Source organism: Tachyglossus aculeatus, chromosome 9 (assembly GCF_015852505.1).
Source record: "Tachyglossus aculeatus isolate mTacAcu1 chromosome 9, mTacAcu1.pri, whole genome shotgun sequence".
Classification (NCBI taxonomy): Eukaryota; Metazoa; Chordata; class Mammalia; order Monotremata; family Tachyglossidae; genus Tachyglossus; species Tachyglossus aculeatus.
The window spans coordinates 47,705,799-47,720,188 of record NC_052074.1 but is presented as its reverse complement, the minus strand read 5'-3'; the positions used below and the strand labels follow the sequence as shown (position 1 = coordinate 47,720,188).

Genomic DNA, 14,390 nt, shown 5'->3' with positions numbered 1-14,390 from the left:
TATCTTTTTCCCTGGGTGGTATTCATTTTTAACTTCAAACAGGTTAGACCTATTACTTATCACTTCTAACTTCACTACTTTTTTTTCTACTCGGAGATTGCCCTTAAATATTTTCCATACTGCGTCTGTGTAGGTGTGCGTGTAGTAGTTGAGAGAAGTCATTAGGTACTAATAAATGATTTAATGCAGGAGATGGAAATGGTTGAACTTTGATGGGCTGGGTCCCCGCAATGAATTCCTGAGGCTAGATGGCCCTGAAATAGAGAACATCATGCTCTAGCTTCATTGGGATGTTCCAAACATGAACCTGTGGTAGAACTAATAAATCTGGAGAGAACAACAAGTGTGGGTAGGGCTAATATTGAAACTAATAGTAAACTTATCCAGGTGATAATGTGTATTGTACATTGTACTGTCACTTAACAAAGATTTAGAATTATCTGGCTAATTCCAGCATGTTTGATAAAAGGTTAGCCCAGTGCTTATGACTAGAACCCTTTTCCTTTAGTAGAATCTTAAACATAATTCCAGTACCGTTTTTACTAGGGACAATGAAAAATACACAATAGAAGCTCAGAGAATGTCAACAGTTAGCAGCAGGAGAGCACTTACTTAGGCTAGGAAAAAATAATAAGTGTCAACTCTTTCCCTGCCATCGCTAAACAACAATCTATTGGGTGCCCCCATTCTCCAGTCTTTGGAATGAACAATTTTGAAGAAACTACGTCCTCTACTCTGTGATGCTTTGTTTCTTTTCATGGCACCCTTCGTGGGCTCTCTGACCTGAAAGAATACTGTTCCAAGACCCTTTTTGTAGGAAAAAAGCACTACTCACAACTGGTATTAACAGCATTCCAGTAATCTAGTTTTCATTTATTTAAAACGGCCTCTGAAATTGTAGTTGATCTAAAACGTGTTTTGCACGGGCTTGGGAGTCTTAGCTACCTGACCGTATGTGGCACACGTGTGACACATATGAAAGAATCTGACCTAGAAGCTGACATTTTATTTCTTCTGTTATTACCGAATTGTGCTTGCCAATCTCCGCACATGCGGACTCAGCAGAAAACGCATCACATTTGTCCATAAAAACGTTGTAGTCAGTGAAAACCGAATGCAGTGATGCAAAAAGGGGCCTCAGCATTTGCCGTATTGCAAATATGCATTGCCAGAAGATCATTTTTCACAAGTGTTGAATCTTGAGCAAAATATCTAATCATGATGTAGGCCTTCCCTGTCATTGCTGACATCATTACTTTCATCCATCAAAGTAGTGAAAGGTCCCAATCTGGCGTGGTATATAATTTGATTGGGTGTGATACGCTGACAGTGCTTTCATAATGCTTGCACTTTTTATTCCTGCGTGGAAAAATTCTTTTGCAACCGTGGAATGCCAGAATGTTCTCTTGATAAGCTTCATGACAAAATATGAGGAGGAATTTCCCTAGGCTGCTGTTGCTTGGGTAAATATTTATGAATGTGTAACTTTTTCACTAAAAGCCTCGAGCTGAATTAAGAAAACATTTATATGCATCCAAGAGGTAATAATACTGAGCTATTATTTGGTGGGTAGGTGTCAGACATCTTCAAGTGTTATTCTAAAGACACCCTTACAGGAGACAGTGTGCATTTTTAAATAATAATAATAATAACAATAATAATGATGGCATTTATTAAGTGTGCAAAGCACTGTTCTAAGCGCTGGGGAGTTTACAAGGTGATCGGGTTGTCCCATGTGGGGCTTACAGTCTTAATCCCCATTTTACAGATGAGGGAACGGAGGCACAGAGAAGTTGAGTGATTTGCCCAAAGTCACACAGCTGACAAGTGGCAGAGCCAGGATTCGAACCCATGACCTCTGACTCCAAAGCCCGTGCTCTTTCCACTGAGCCACCCTGCTTCCCAGGGTTTTTCTTTTGTATTTTGTATTCTTTTGGATGTTTTTCTTTTGTATTGAATTTGACGTTGGACACCCAAAGCCAACCCCTTACCCTGGCCCAAGCCTCAACTTAATTTGATTCCGAGGTTTCTTATGACTTCGACCCTGAAGAGGTGAGAAAAATGAGTCCACAATTTCTGAAATAATTTTTTGAAGCCATATTTTCTCTTCTAAAATGAAATAATGGCCCTCTCCAATTCGGCCCTCCCCAACCTTCTCAAAATTTGCTTTTAAAAAATATTGCTTCTCCAAAGGGAAAACTAGTATTGATAGAGAACGAACTGATGGTTGGAAAAGTCGTGGGCACGAGAATAACAGCAGTGGTCTTGTCTTCCTGAAACAGGTATATTCTGTTCTGTTTTTGCTCTAATCTGCATGGAGGATGAATGAGGATTTCACTAGAGAGGTGGCAGCAGTATTTTGAGAGTGACATACCACTTATTCACTGCAAGAATCCTGACGTCAGCATGCCCACCAGATCGCCAGGGTGCATTTTGCCTTTTTCCAGGCTTTCGGGCCTAAATTTACTATTGCTTAAGGTCAGGTCCCAGAATCCAAGTAGATTTTTGCGCTAGTAGCAGCACCCCCCGAGCAGGACGGGAAGCAGCGTGGATCAGTGGATAGAGCACAGGCATGGGTGTCAGAAGGACCTGGTTCTACCACTTGTCTGCTGTGTGGCCTTGGACAAGTCGCTTCACTTCTCTGTGCCTCAGTTACCACGTCTGTTAAAATGGGGATTAAGACCGTGAGCCCCATGTGGTACAGGGATTGTGTCCGACCTGATTATCTTGCGTCTATCCTGGCACTCAGAGCCTGGAGCATAGTAAGTATTCACTCATGCATTCAATCGTATTTATTGAGCGCGTACTGTGTGCAGAGCACTGTACTAAGCACTTGGGAAGTACAAGTCGGCAACATATAGAGACGGTCCCTATAATAATAATAATAATAATGGCGTTTATTAAGCGCTTACTATGTGCAAAGCACTGTTCTAAGTGCTGGGGAGGTTACGAGGTGATCAGGTTGTTCCACCGGGGGCTCACACTCTTAATCCCCATTTTACAGATGCGGTAACTAAGGCACAGAGAGGTGAAGTGACTTGCCCAAAGTCACACAGCTGACAATTGACGGAGCTGGGATTTGAACCCGTGACCTCTGACTCCAAAGCCCGGGCTCTTTCCACTGAGCCACGCTGCTCCCTACCCAACAATGGGTTCACAGTCTAAAATAGAGAGACAGACAACAAAACAGAACATGTAGACAGCTGTCAAAATCGACAGAACAAATACAATTATAGCTATAAGGACTTAACGAATACCATAAAAAAGGGGCGGGGGGACAATTTCTAGGTCTGTAAGGAGGCAAGTAAACGAAGGAAATCTCATGGAGAAAATACCTTCTCTGCCCTCTTTCAGCTTCATGATTTTGAGTTGCAACAAAAGCCTAGCATCCAATTTTTCTAACGTTATCTGGTTAATAAGTGAGTTACCAGTGGGGTTGTGAATACGTACATGAATTTCATAGTTTTTTACAATTGCCATGAAGTTTGTACTGTGCAGATGTGGCCAACGTCTAGTCTGCATAGGGGATTTTGTGAACAGAATGAAAATGATACTCAAATTCCAGACTAGCTTGTTATGTCATAATGTACTCTCCCAAGCGCTTTGTAGAGTGCCCTGCACAAAGTAAGTGCTCAGTAAATACAATTGATTGATTTGATCTTCATCAATCGCTGCCATTGTCTAATCACTTGTGTTGTTCTAAGAAAAAATGCTGTTATTGCGGTTTTGTATAGGGCCTTTTTATTAGTTTAAAACCTATGGGTTTGGTACATAGTAAGCGCTTAAATAGCGTAATTGTCATTATTATTGTCTATTTCTTTAGATTTAAGGGTTGATTGCATTGTGTGTATTAAAGTTACTCAGAGGAACAGTCATTCATACATTCAGCCCTATTTAAGAGAAGCAGCATGGCTCAATGGAAAGAGCATGGGCTTGGGAGTCAGAGGTCATGGGTTCAAATCCCGGCTCCACCAGTTGTCAGCTGTGTGACTTTGGGCAAGTCACTTAACTTCTCTGGGCCTCAGTTACCTCATCTGTAAAGTGGGGATTAAGACTGTGAGCCCCACGTGGGACAACCTGATCACCTTGTATCCTCCCCAGTGCTTAGAACAGTGCTTTGCACATAGTAAGCGCTTAACAAATGCCATTATTATTATTATTATTATTATTATTATTATTATTAATTGAACACTCTACTAAGCGCTTGGGAGAACACAATAAGAAACAGACACATTCCCTGCCCATAAGGAGCTTTCCCTCCTCCAGAACACTGACAGGTTATGGACCTGACCTATTTTATGTGTAGCTACGCAAAGTTAGCCCTGTCCTCTCCTTGGATTTTAACCGCGTTTTCTGGTTTTCAGCGTTTTCTGGTCCTCGTTCCAAATTCAACTGCCGTGACCCGTAGACTTTGTGACCTGGGGTAAGGATAAGGGGTGACTGGGTGCAGGTTAGGGGTCAGAGGTGGAAGTGGCAACTGAGGGGAACACAATGTTGGAATGGTAAAAAAATATATATATATATCCTACAAAAATGTATTTAGGATAAAGAGTGATTAGGAGAACTAGGAAAAACAGGGATGTGGGAGGGAGTCTAGGAAATCTAAAGGAATTGAGAGGGCCGGGGTAGGAAGCTTGGGGCGGAGCTGCTTATCTGCTGAATTGACTAAAGTAGAAACCTCAATTCGGTCCTTTCTGGAGGTAATTTTCTCTTGGCTGATGCAGAATTATTATCTGTTCTATGCTGAATCAACAGGGTGGTAGTATGAATATGATATTCTTAGAGCAGTAAAAGTGAATTATTGTGTGTAAGCGCAATAGTAGACTTCTAGACTGTGAGCCTGCTGTTGGGTAGGGGCCGTCTCTATATGTTGCCAACTTGTACTTCCCAAGCGCTTAGTACAGTGCTGTGTACTCAGTAAGCACTCAATAAATATGATTGAATGAATAGTAGAAAAAAACACAAGACGACAAATTTAGGGGGGCAAGAGCATGGCCATTTGAGGGAAAGTCAAAATTACATAGTATGTTGACATCTAATTTTTGGAAAGCGGTAGGCATGAACTATTGATGTTAGGTTGCTAGACTGTCCTCCACTTAAGTACCACCACTCATAATTGTTTTCAGAAGTCCCTCTTCTACTGGCCAATAATGTTATTGAATTTGTATAGTAATTTAAAGTGGGAATAGTAAAATAACATGAGAATGTTCCATAGGAAGCAATTCTAACCCAGTATGCAAAAGAGGATGTTTTTCTTTATTTTGTTTTAAGAAAAGTAATCTGATAAACAGTTCAAAAAAATGAGTGCATTAAAATATTGGAAATACTGTTTTACCTTATTTCAGATATCTCTGTGAAGTATGAAAAATTGCTATTTCTCCTCCCCCCGCCCCCCCCCGCCCCCACACCAATTCATTAATACAAGCAGACTGTTCCTTCTGACAAAAGTCCACCAAATGTTTGTATTCTTTTTGGAAACTCTGGAAAGTAAAATATTAAATGTCATGCATCCCTGGGAAGTCCATAAATGTTGATTGATGATGATGATAAATGCTACGAGTCACACCAGCTGCATTATGTGCATTATTAGGTCACTTCTCTTTATTTTTCCTATTGATTTCTCTCTGAACTATCAACTTGTAGCTTCCCCCCCCACCAAATTGGCATGTTTTTCTTGGTTTCTGCAGTCACAACCTCACACCTGTTAGCTAATCACTGAATTTCAAAGACAGTCTCCAGCGTCCTAAATTCATTCTTGGCAACTTTACATTTCTGTAAACTGTAAGCTCCCCAAGGGGAGGGATCTGGCCTGTACATGCCCCATCTGTGGAGGAGCTCTTCCGAATTCATTTTGATTCTTCTCTTTTTGCCCCAAGTAAGACATGGGCAGCGTTTATGACTCAGAATAGCTAGCGTCCTGAGCCAGTGCCAATAAATAAGGGCAGTTACAGCATAGATGACAAACTTTGAGGACTCCAAGTCTGTAATGGTCAGTATTTCCTGGTGTGCCACCCCCCAAGATATGAATTCAGTTGTGCGGAGCCCTGCTTTAAAAGTGCACACTTGACAATATACAGTGAGAATGTGTGATCACAGAACTTTAAAATGTACATTACATTCTTCAGCAGGTACTGTTTGACTATAAGTCAACTGAATTTTTTCCAATCAATATAAATGCCCCAACATATAATGAAGTCTTGTGTGTGTCCAATCTGGGTCTCAACCGAGTCAGGTCAAATAGCCTTGACAATTTACTCTTTTATGTTTTAGCCGTCCCTCCTTTGTTCTATCATTGCTCTAACTGATGTTGTTTTTAAAGGTGAAGTCTAATATTGCTCTTTCGATAAGACTAGGTAAATACGTTGATTATGGCCTGCTGATTTTTATTTCACTGACTTTTTCTCTATCTGAAGAGTCCCACAGAATAGTGTTATTATGCCATTCTTTTATAGCAGTATCATTTCGGTCCAGATGGCAAACCTCCGCTTTTTGCACTATGACTTTTTCCCTTTGCACATCTGGCCATTGCAAAGTAGAGAGGAGCAAGTGTTTTTCTCTGCCCCCACAAATGACCCTTATATTCAGAGGTAATGCAGTCTCCTTCTATTTGGTGGGTGCAACTGAGATTAATCCAAGACTGAGTCTCTTCACGCTCTGCTCACGTAATGTTGTTCTCGGTCTGTGGTTACGTGCACTGCAGGCAGCTCTTATCACTGTATTCGGCTCTGCCTCTCTTACTGGTAATTTGACCAAAGTCTTCTCAAGACAAATCACCATTTTCCTTATTGTTTCAGAAAGACCAGTCAGTTTCAACTGCAAACGACTCCTCTCAACCTCGTCTAAAGTTACCCGTTTTCAATTCTGCCTAAAGCAACTGCTTAGGTATACTGTTGTCATCTGTTCTCCATTTGTGCCTTTCTAGTGGGGTTGGGTTGCAACAAAAATAATTTCAATGCAAGCAGATGGAATATGTCACAGAATCTCATTCTTAGCCAGCTCTATCACTTGCTGTTAAGTAGGGCTTACAGATACCATCCATGAAATTTCTATAAAAATTTATTGGAAGTTCAGGTCTTGCAACTACATAAAAGAGTAGATAGGACTATGATTCAGAATACTATACTCTTAAGCTTTTAGAGGTAGATGTAGGTGGATTTGATGGTTACTTTCATAGGCAATCCTTGGGTTTAGGGTCCAGTTTTGTAAATTGGAACCAATTTTCTCATAGGTGCCACAGTATGAACATGGGGTAGTTTCCCGATTTAAGGCTGGTTGCCCTGTTTTTACCCAAAATGATCCAGACTTGTGTTCTCAATAGAATATTTTGATATTTGTAAATTGAAATTACAGTACCTAAAGAAATACAATACTGTGCAATGTGCATCACCTCTGCCTACAGATAATCTGAAAAACAGAGTCTAAATTTAAGTTTTTTAAAAACTCATCCTAATTCTCACCCATGTCTCCTCCATGAGCTTTCCTACCCCATCTCTTCATTCCCCCTTCTCTGTTGGGGGAAAAATAATGCAGTTGCACACCGTCAGGTAGGTCCCTTCCCTGACTACAGGCTTCTCCCCTTTCTCTGGGGCCACCAAACCAAGGGGACAGGGCAACCAGAGCAGGAGGCCCCCAATTCGATTCGGTCCCCACAGCTGTGTTAGCCTGGACCAAGTTGGGAAGGTTGCAGCTACTTAAGTAGTTCAAATGTGTCCAACTGTGTTAAAAATGGGAAAAAAGAGAGAAAGAGAGGGAGAGAGGGAATTGGGGGGAGAGGGGGAAGAATAGAGGGCCATGTGGGGACCCCAGGGAAGGAGGACCAGATTGGAAATGAGATCCATCAAGCGCTTAGTACAGTGCTCTGCACACAGTAAGCACTCAATAAATACGATTGATTGATTGATTGATTTTAATGAAACAGTCTTATACTGCCTATACTGCCCATGGTAAGTGGAATTAGTACCCTAGAGAGGGCTCGTGTCGCAAAGTCGGATCTGGTCTCATAAACCCAAAATAGTCATAAATCAAGGTCTGCCTAAAATTCTGGACATATTTGATATTTCTGAAGTTTCCTGTTGTCAACTTCAATGAGAATTATCACTGTAAAGAAGGAAGACCTTTTTAGAAGTCAATCCCCACCTGTCTCTGAATTTTTCTTCATCTTGGACCCTGGATTTTTATGCTTTTTTTTTTTTTTTCCCCGGGTGCTGCCAGTACAGCTTTCACCATGCTGGCTCACCACCCCATAATGCAGTAATACATTTACAGAGCTGATTATCAAACAGGTGGATTCAAGATTATTTTGAATTATTTAGCTTAATTTTCCTGATACTCGGGAAAAGTTTGTAACCTCGTTAGATCACATGCTTTTACATCCATTCCTTAATGATTAAAGAATACATGCTTTGTAATAGTGTTTTTTGGCTTTCATCTGGGAATCTCAAAGCACTTTACAGCAGTAATTAACTGAACTTTGCAACACTCCTGTGAAGTAGGTAATTATTATACCCATTACATAGAAGAACAAACTGAGAGCAGTAGGAGATGGCCCACGGTCACTCAGTGAATGCGCTAGCAAAGTTAGGAATGTAGACCAAGGAATACTGACTCAGTGCCCTGTCATAAGTAGTAAACTTGACTCTCTTATTACGATACCATCGTGTAAGCGAGTCCTAAAAATAAAAAGTGTCATACTTTTAATCGAGACCTGACACTGCTTCAATATGTGCAGAAGAAAAAAATGCTCTTAAGTACTGCATGTGAATTTCATCATTAATCCTAGTAATCAAAATGAATTGTAGTCTGCTACTAATGGCCATTTTCACAACCTTAAGGAGAAACAAACTTTCCCAGGTTTGCAGTATTTGTGTTGTATTGTGTAATACCATCTGCCTACCTGATTTTATTGTCGTTGACCATTTAACTTTTCACTTAGAAAATTTTCCTTCCAAGGAAGTGGTCAGGCTGAAACTTTGGACATTTGGAACAAAATCAGTTCAGTCTTTTAATCACATCACGAAAATATTTATTTCCTTGCTGCTGAGCTTGCTCCAGCATCATCTTTTAAATTGTAGGCAGGTTTATTATGCAGTGAAACATTTATTTGGATTTGTTGTTAGGATCAAGTTTGGAGCTAGTTTTAACAGTGAAGGTGATGATAAGACTTTCTTTTGGAAAAACATGGAAGAAAAAATTGTTTTTACTTCAGTTTTGAAACCTTGAAGGCTTCAACTGAAGGGGCCATATGTTGTTATGTATTTTGTTAAATTCCCAACAGAAATCACATCGCATTATTAAGGAAATGCAGTTTAGACCATAATGCTGCATATAATTATGGCCCAAATTGTATTTTGGTGCTTCCGTATATTTTGCTTTTTCATGTAACTTATCTCTGCTGTTTATCAAGAATACCTATTTATTAAATCAAAGTTTACTGCTATTCCAAAGTTCTTGTGCATTTTATATGTATCCAATAAAATTAATCTAATTTAAATATACAGATTTTTATGAAATTTCGAATATTTGAGAGCATCAGCATCATCTTTTTGTGTATAGCAGAAAGAAATGTCTGGCTCTGGTTTTCAGTGCATTCAGTGTTTAAGGAAGGATCACTTTTAAGCAACCTTTTATGTTTAGTCATAAGACAGTCATTTTGGAGAATTGGTAAAACTTTCATTTGTAATATTTTGAAATTACACGAGTTATGTCGAATGGCTCTAAATATTAAAAATGAAAATGGGACTTAGCGGCTGGAAAAAACAATAAGAAATAAATGCATTTGCCTTTAAAATGCATGTCACATCGTACCATTTTGTGAAACATTAAAAACATTTTTCTAGTTTGTATATGTAGTCGTTATAACTCTTTTTAAATGACGTTGTTCTGGATGATCCACAATCTCACTGAATCATGCCCTAAGTACTTCAGAGTAGTAGTTGCCTCATCATCATCGTCGTCAATCGTATTTATTGAGCGCTTACTATGTGCAGAGCACTGTACTAAGCACTTGGGAAGTACAAATTGGCAACATATAGAGACAGTCCCTACCCAACAGTGGGCTCACAGTCTAAAAGGGGGAGAGCCCAAACTCATCAGCCCATTTGGTTTACCCAGGATCATTCTTGGGTCAATGGAGAAGACAAATTTACTCCCAACTCCCAGCATCAGTGCTCTAGTCCTTCTTAATCAATCAATCTATCAATCAATCGTATTTATTGAGCGCTTACTGTATGCAGAGCACTGTACTAAGCACTTGGGAAGTACAAGTTGGCAACATATAGAGACAGTCCCTACCCAGCAGTGGGCTCACAGTCTAGAAGGGGGAGACAGAGAACAAAACCAAACATACTAACAAAATAAAATAAATAGAATAGATATGTACAAGTAAAATAAATAGAGTAATAAATATGTACATACATATATACATATATACAGGTGCTGCATTTCTTCTGACATCTCACTTAGCAGGACAGACATATAGGTAAGCTCAATTCCTCTCACATTCAAAAGAGAAAACTGATGGAAGAAATTTAGTGACTAGGGTGACTAGTTTCGGCCTAGATTTTCTGGTTTTCAAGGTGGTCCATCTTTTGTCAGGTACAAATATGGCATTGGACTTCTTTGAAATGGCCAGGCTCTCGTCTCAGTCTCCTGCTGTAGAGTCACGTGGCTTGGAAACAGGAGACCCTGTTCACAGGAAGCTGGCAGGGAAACGCAAAAGCTTATTCATTCATTGATTCAAACATTCATTCATTCATGCATGCATTCATGCATTAATTAATTAATTAATTCATTCATTCAATCGTGTTTATTGAGCACTTATGGGCAGAGGAGGGGGTTATCTCCCGTCCCCCACCCGCCCACCCCGGCCTGAGGCTCCATTTGTGTTTTGAATTTCTGTAAAAGTTTCAACAGGACATTGTGATATTACATAATTTTTTTTGGGGGGGTGTAATCCAAGGTTATAGAATGAATCAAAAGAAAACATATTTTAACTTTGAAATGCACTTCAAAATAAAGGGGAGAGCTAGGTGGCATGTTGTCCTTCACACCCGGTGCCCCTATTAATCGCCACTTCGAGAAGCACCGTGGCTTAGTGGAAAGAGCCTGGGCTTGGGAGTCAGAGGTCATGGGTTCTAATCCCGGCTCCGACACTTGTCAGCTGTGTGACTTTGGGCAAGTCGCTTCACCTCTCTGTGCCTCAGTTACCTCATCTGTAAAATATGGATCAAGACTATAAGCCCCAAATGGGGCAACCTAATAACCTTGTATCTATCCCAGTGCTTAGAACAGTACTTGGCACATAGTAAGTGCTTAACAAATACCAATATTATTATTATTATTATTAATGTTCAATTTTTAGCACAGTGTAAATAGATGCTAAACAGTTCTATCCTTAAGCAGGTGAAATATTTTGTTTACAGACGTCTTTACACTTATTTGCTTTATATGACAATGCTGTGTATTTGTATTATCAAACTTATTTTTAAAAAGTTTATATAAAACTCTGCAGTAAGGCAAAAGCAGATTTCTGGAATCTGGGCTTTTGTTTAAACACATGAAGCCCCTACTCTTAGACCAGTTTGCTCCACATTAGCACTATAAGCCACTTAGGGTTAGGGGAGCCAGTCATACAGTTTTCCATTGGTCACCATGGTATTTAGTCGGGTGGTCCATTTTAAGTAATATTATGGTACCGGGTATGTTTTTATATTCGTTGCATTTCACGTTTCAGTTTCACAACTGAGCCTCCCTTCATTATCGCTTCTGATGCAGAATTTCTTGGCTCGGGCTTTATGTGGATCCTGGTGGGCAACAGAAAGGCTCAAGAGCATGTTCTTTATATTAATGTCTACCTCCCCTTCTAGTTTGTAAACTCATTGTGAACAGGCACATGTCTACCAACTGTTATACTCCCTCAAGGACTTACTACAGCACTCTGCACACAGTAAGCACTCAATAAGGAGGCTTATATTATATATACTTATATATATATACTTATATAATAGTGATATGAGGCTCAGGGGTCCTCAGAAGAATTGCTTTAGGATCATGCAAAATTGGCACACTTATACAAAATAGATACTATGACATTAACATGTCACACTAGGCCCTGGGCAATACATGTAGTGTTATATGTGTCTCCTTGTCCGGTATATGTCCGGTATCTTATTTTATTTTGTTAATATGTTTTGTTTTGTTCTCTGTCTCCCCCTTCTAGACTGTGAGCCCACTGTTGGGTAGGGACCATCCCTATATGTTGCCAACTTGTACTTCCCAAGCGCTTAGTACAGTGCTCTGCACACAGTTAGCGCTCAATAAATACGATTGAATGAATGAATGTTCGGGAAGGCTGTCAGTGACCATCCTAATCCATATATCAGTTAATCATATTTATTGAGCGCCTACTGTGTGCAGAGTGCTGTAGTAGCAGAGAAGCAGCGTGGCTCAGTGGAAAGAGCCCGGGCTTGGGAGTAAGAGGTCATGGGTTCGAATCCCGGCTCCGCCACTTACCAGCTGGGTGACTTTGGGCAAGTCACTTAACTTCTCTGGGCCTCAGTTACCTCATCTGTAAAATGGGAATGAAGACTGTGAGCCCCACATGGGACAACCTGATCCCCCCAGCGCTTAGAACAGTGCTTCGCACATAGTAAGCGCTTAACAAATGCCATCATTATTATTATTATTACGAAGTCCTTGAGGGAGTATAATATAACAGTTGGTAGACATGTGCCTGTTCACAATGAGTCTACAAACTAGAAGGGGAGGTAGACATTAATATAAATAAATACATTATGGCTATGTACCTCAGTGCTGTGGGGCTGAGGGACGGGTGGATAAAGGGTGCGAATCCAAGTGCCAGGGCAGCGCAGAAGGGAGTGGAAGAGGAGGAAATGAGGGCTTAGGGAAGCCTCGTGAAGAAGATGTGCCTTCAATAAGGCTTTGAAGGTGCGGGAGTGATCGTCTGTTGGATATGAAGAAGGAGGGTGTCGGAGGCCAGAGACGAGACGTGGGCGAGAGGTCGGCGGCCAGATAAACGAGATCGAGGTACAGTGAGTAGGTTGGCATTACAGCAGTGAAGTGTGCCGGCTGGGTTGTTTTGGGAAAGTAGCGAAATCAGGTAGGAGCAGGGGGCAAGATGCTTGAATGCTTTAAAGCTGAAGTATCTATGTGATGCAGAGGTGAATGGTTAAACACTGTAGATTCTGGAGGAATTTTATTTTGTTAGTATGTTTGGTTTTGTTCTCTGTCTCCCCCTTTTAGACTGTGAGCCCACTGTTGGGTAGGGACTGTCTCTATATGTTGTCAATTTGTACTTCCCAAGCGCTTAGTACAGTGCTCTGCACATAGTAAGTGCTCAATAAATACGATTGATGATGATGATGATGGAGGAGTGGGGAAACATCCTAAAATCTTTTCCATGTTACTAAGAATAATTTGAAACAGGAAAATGCTCTCTCCCTCTCTCCCTCTCTCCCTCTCCCTCTCCTCCTCAACACAACTTTATAATTCCGGTTTTTTATGTCTATGTACCTCCGAGTTCAACCTGTAATCTTCCCATGTTACCAGTTTGTAAAATTACTCACTCTGGATTTTAATATGAAACTGAAGTATTTTAAGTGGTACTAAGGAAGTTAATGAAGGCTCATCACACTTTAGCTTACAGTGGCTAAACGAGTCCATCATGATCAGATAGCTATCTGGATAATTGCCTTGCATGACTTATACTAAAGTGACCTGATTTTGGTATTAGGTGCAGCTTGCAACTATCTTAAATGGTGGTTTGTTAGAGCAGTGCATTTCGGGATCTGTAGTCTAGAGGTCGGCTTTATTTTAGAGTAATTTGTTTCCGTTTATGTAAATAGCTTCAACCCTTTGAATTTCAGATTATTTGACAGTGAGGCCCAGCTGAACAAATTTTAACAGTTTCTTGGGAGAAATATAATCTAAAATATCTTCCTTTATAACTTTTGTGCCCTTTAATTTACTTTATTATGCACTAGCTCACTGATGACAGACTAAATTGAAATTGGACCGGATATTTGATATCATTGTAGTGAGATAGATTCTCTACCTTACTCTGTAGAAATAGTTTTTTCTCTTATAAGAATGACTAGGTGGATGTTTGTAATATTGCTGATCACTGACTATTTCATATTCCTATTTCCTATTGCAGCTTGCAAAACAGTGATGTTACAAGACTGACTGGTTTCATTACAGTAAGTATATAGTAACAGTTAATATGTTAACATCGTGTTTTTTCTCTGATAAAATGAAAAATAAAGTTCATAGTTTTATGAAGATCAGGCCTAGTTTCAGACTTTCTACAATCACCTAAACGCATACACCCTGAATTTTGGTTATTTGATATTTTAAAAATATTTCTTTTAAGG

General features: G+C 40.1%; 1 protein-coding gene across 2 annotated transcripts in view; it reads left to right on the top strand.

Annotated features, from left to right (window-relative positions):
* Nucleotides 1-14,390, top strand: part of BAZ2B (bromodomain adjacent to zinc finger domain 2B) — a 232,511-nt gene that overhangs the window by 40,766 nt on the left and 177,355 nt on the right. For both annotated transcript variants that reach the window (XM_038751844.1, XM_038751842.1), the window contains exon 2: nucleotides 14,174-14,216. The gene's annotated coding sequence lies outside the window, so the exon portion shown is untranslated. The remainder of the gene's footprint in view (nucleotides 1-14,173; nucleotides 14,217-14,390) is intronic.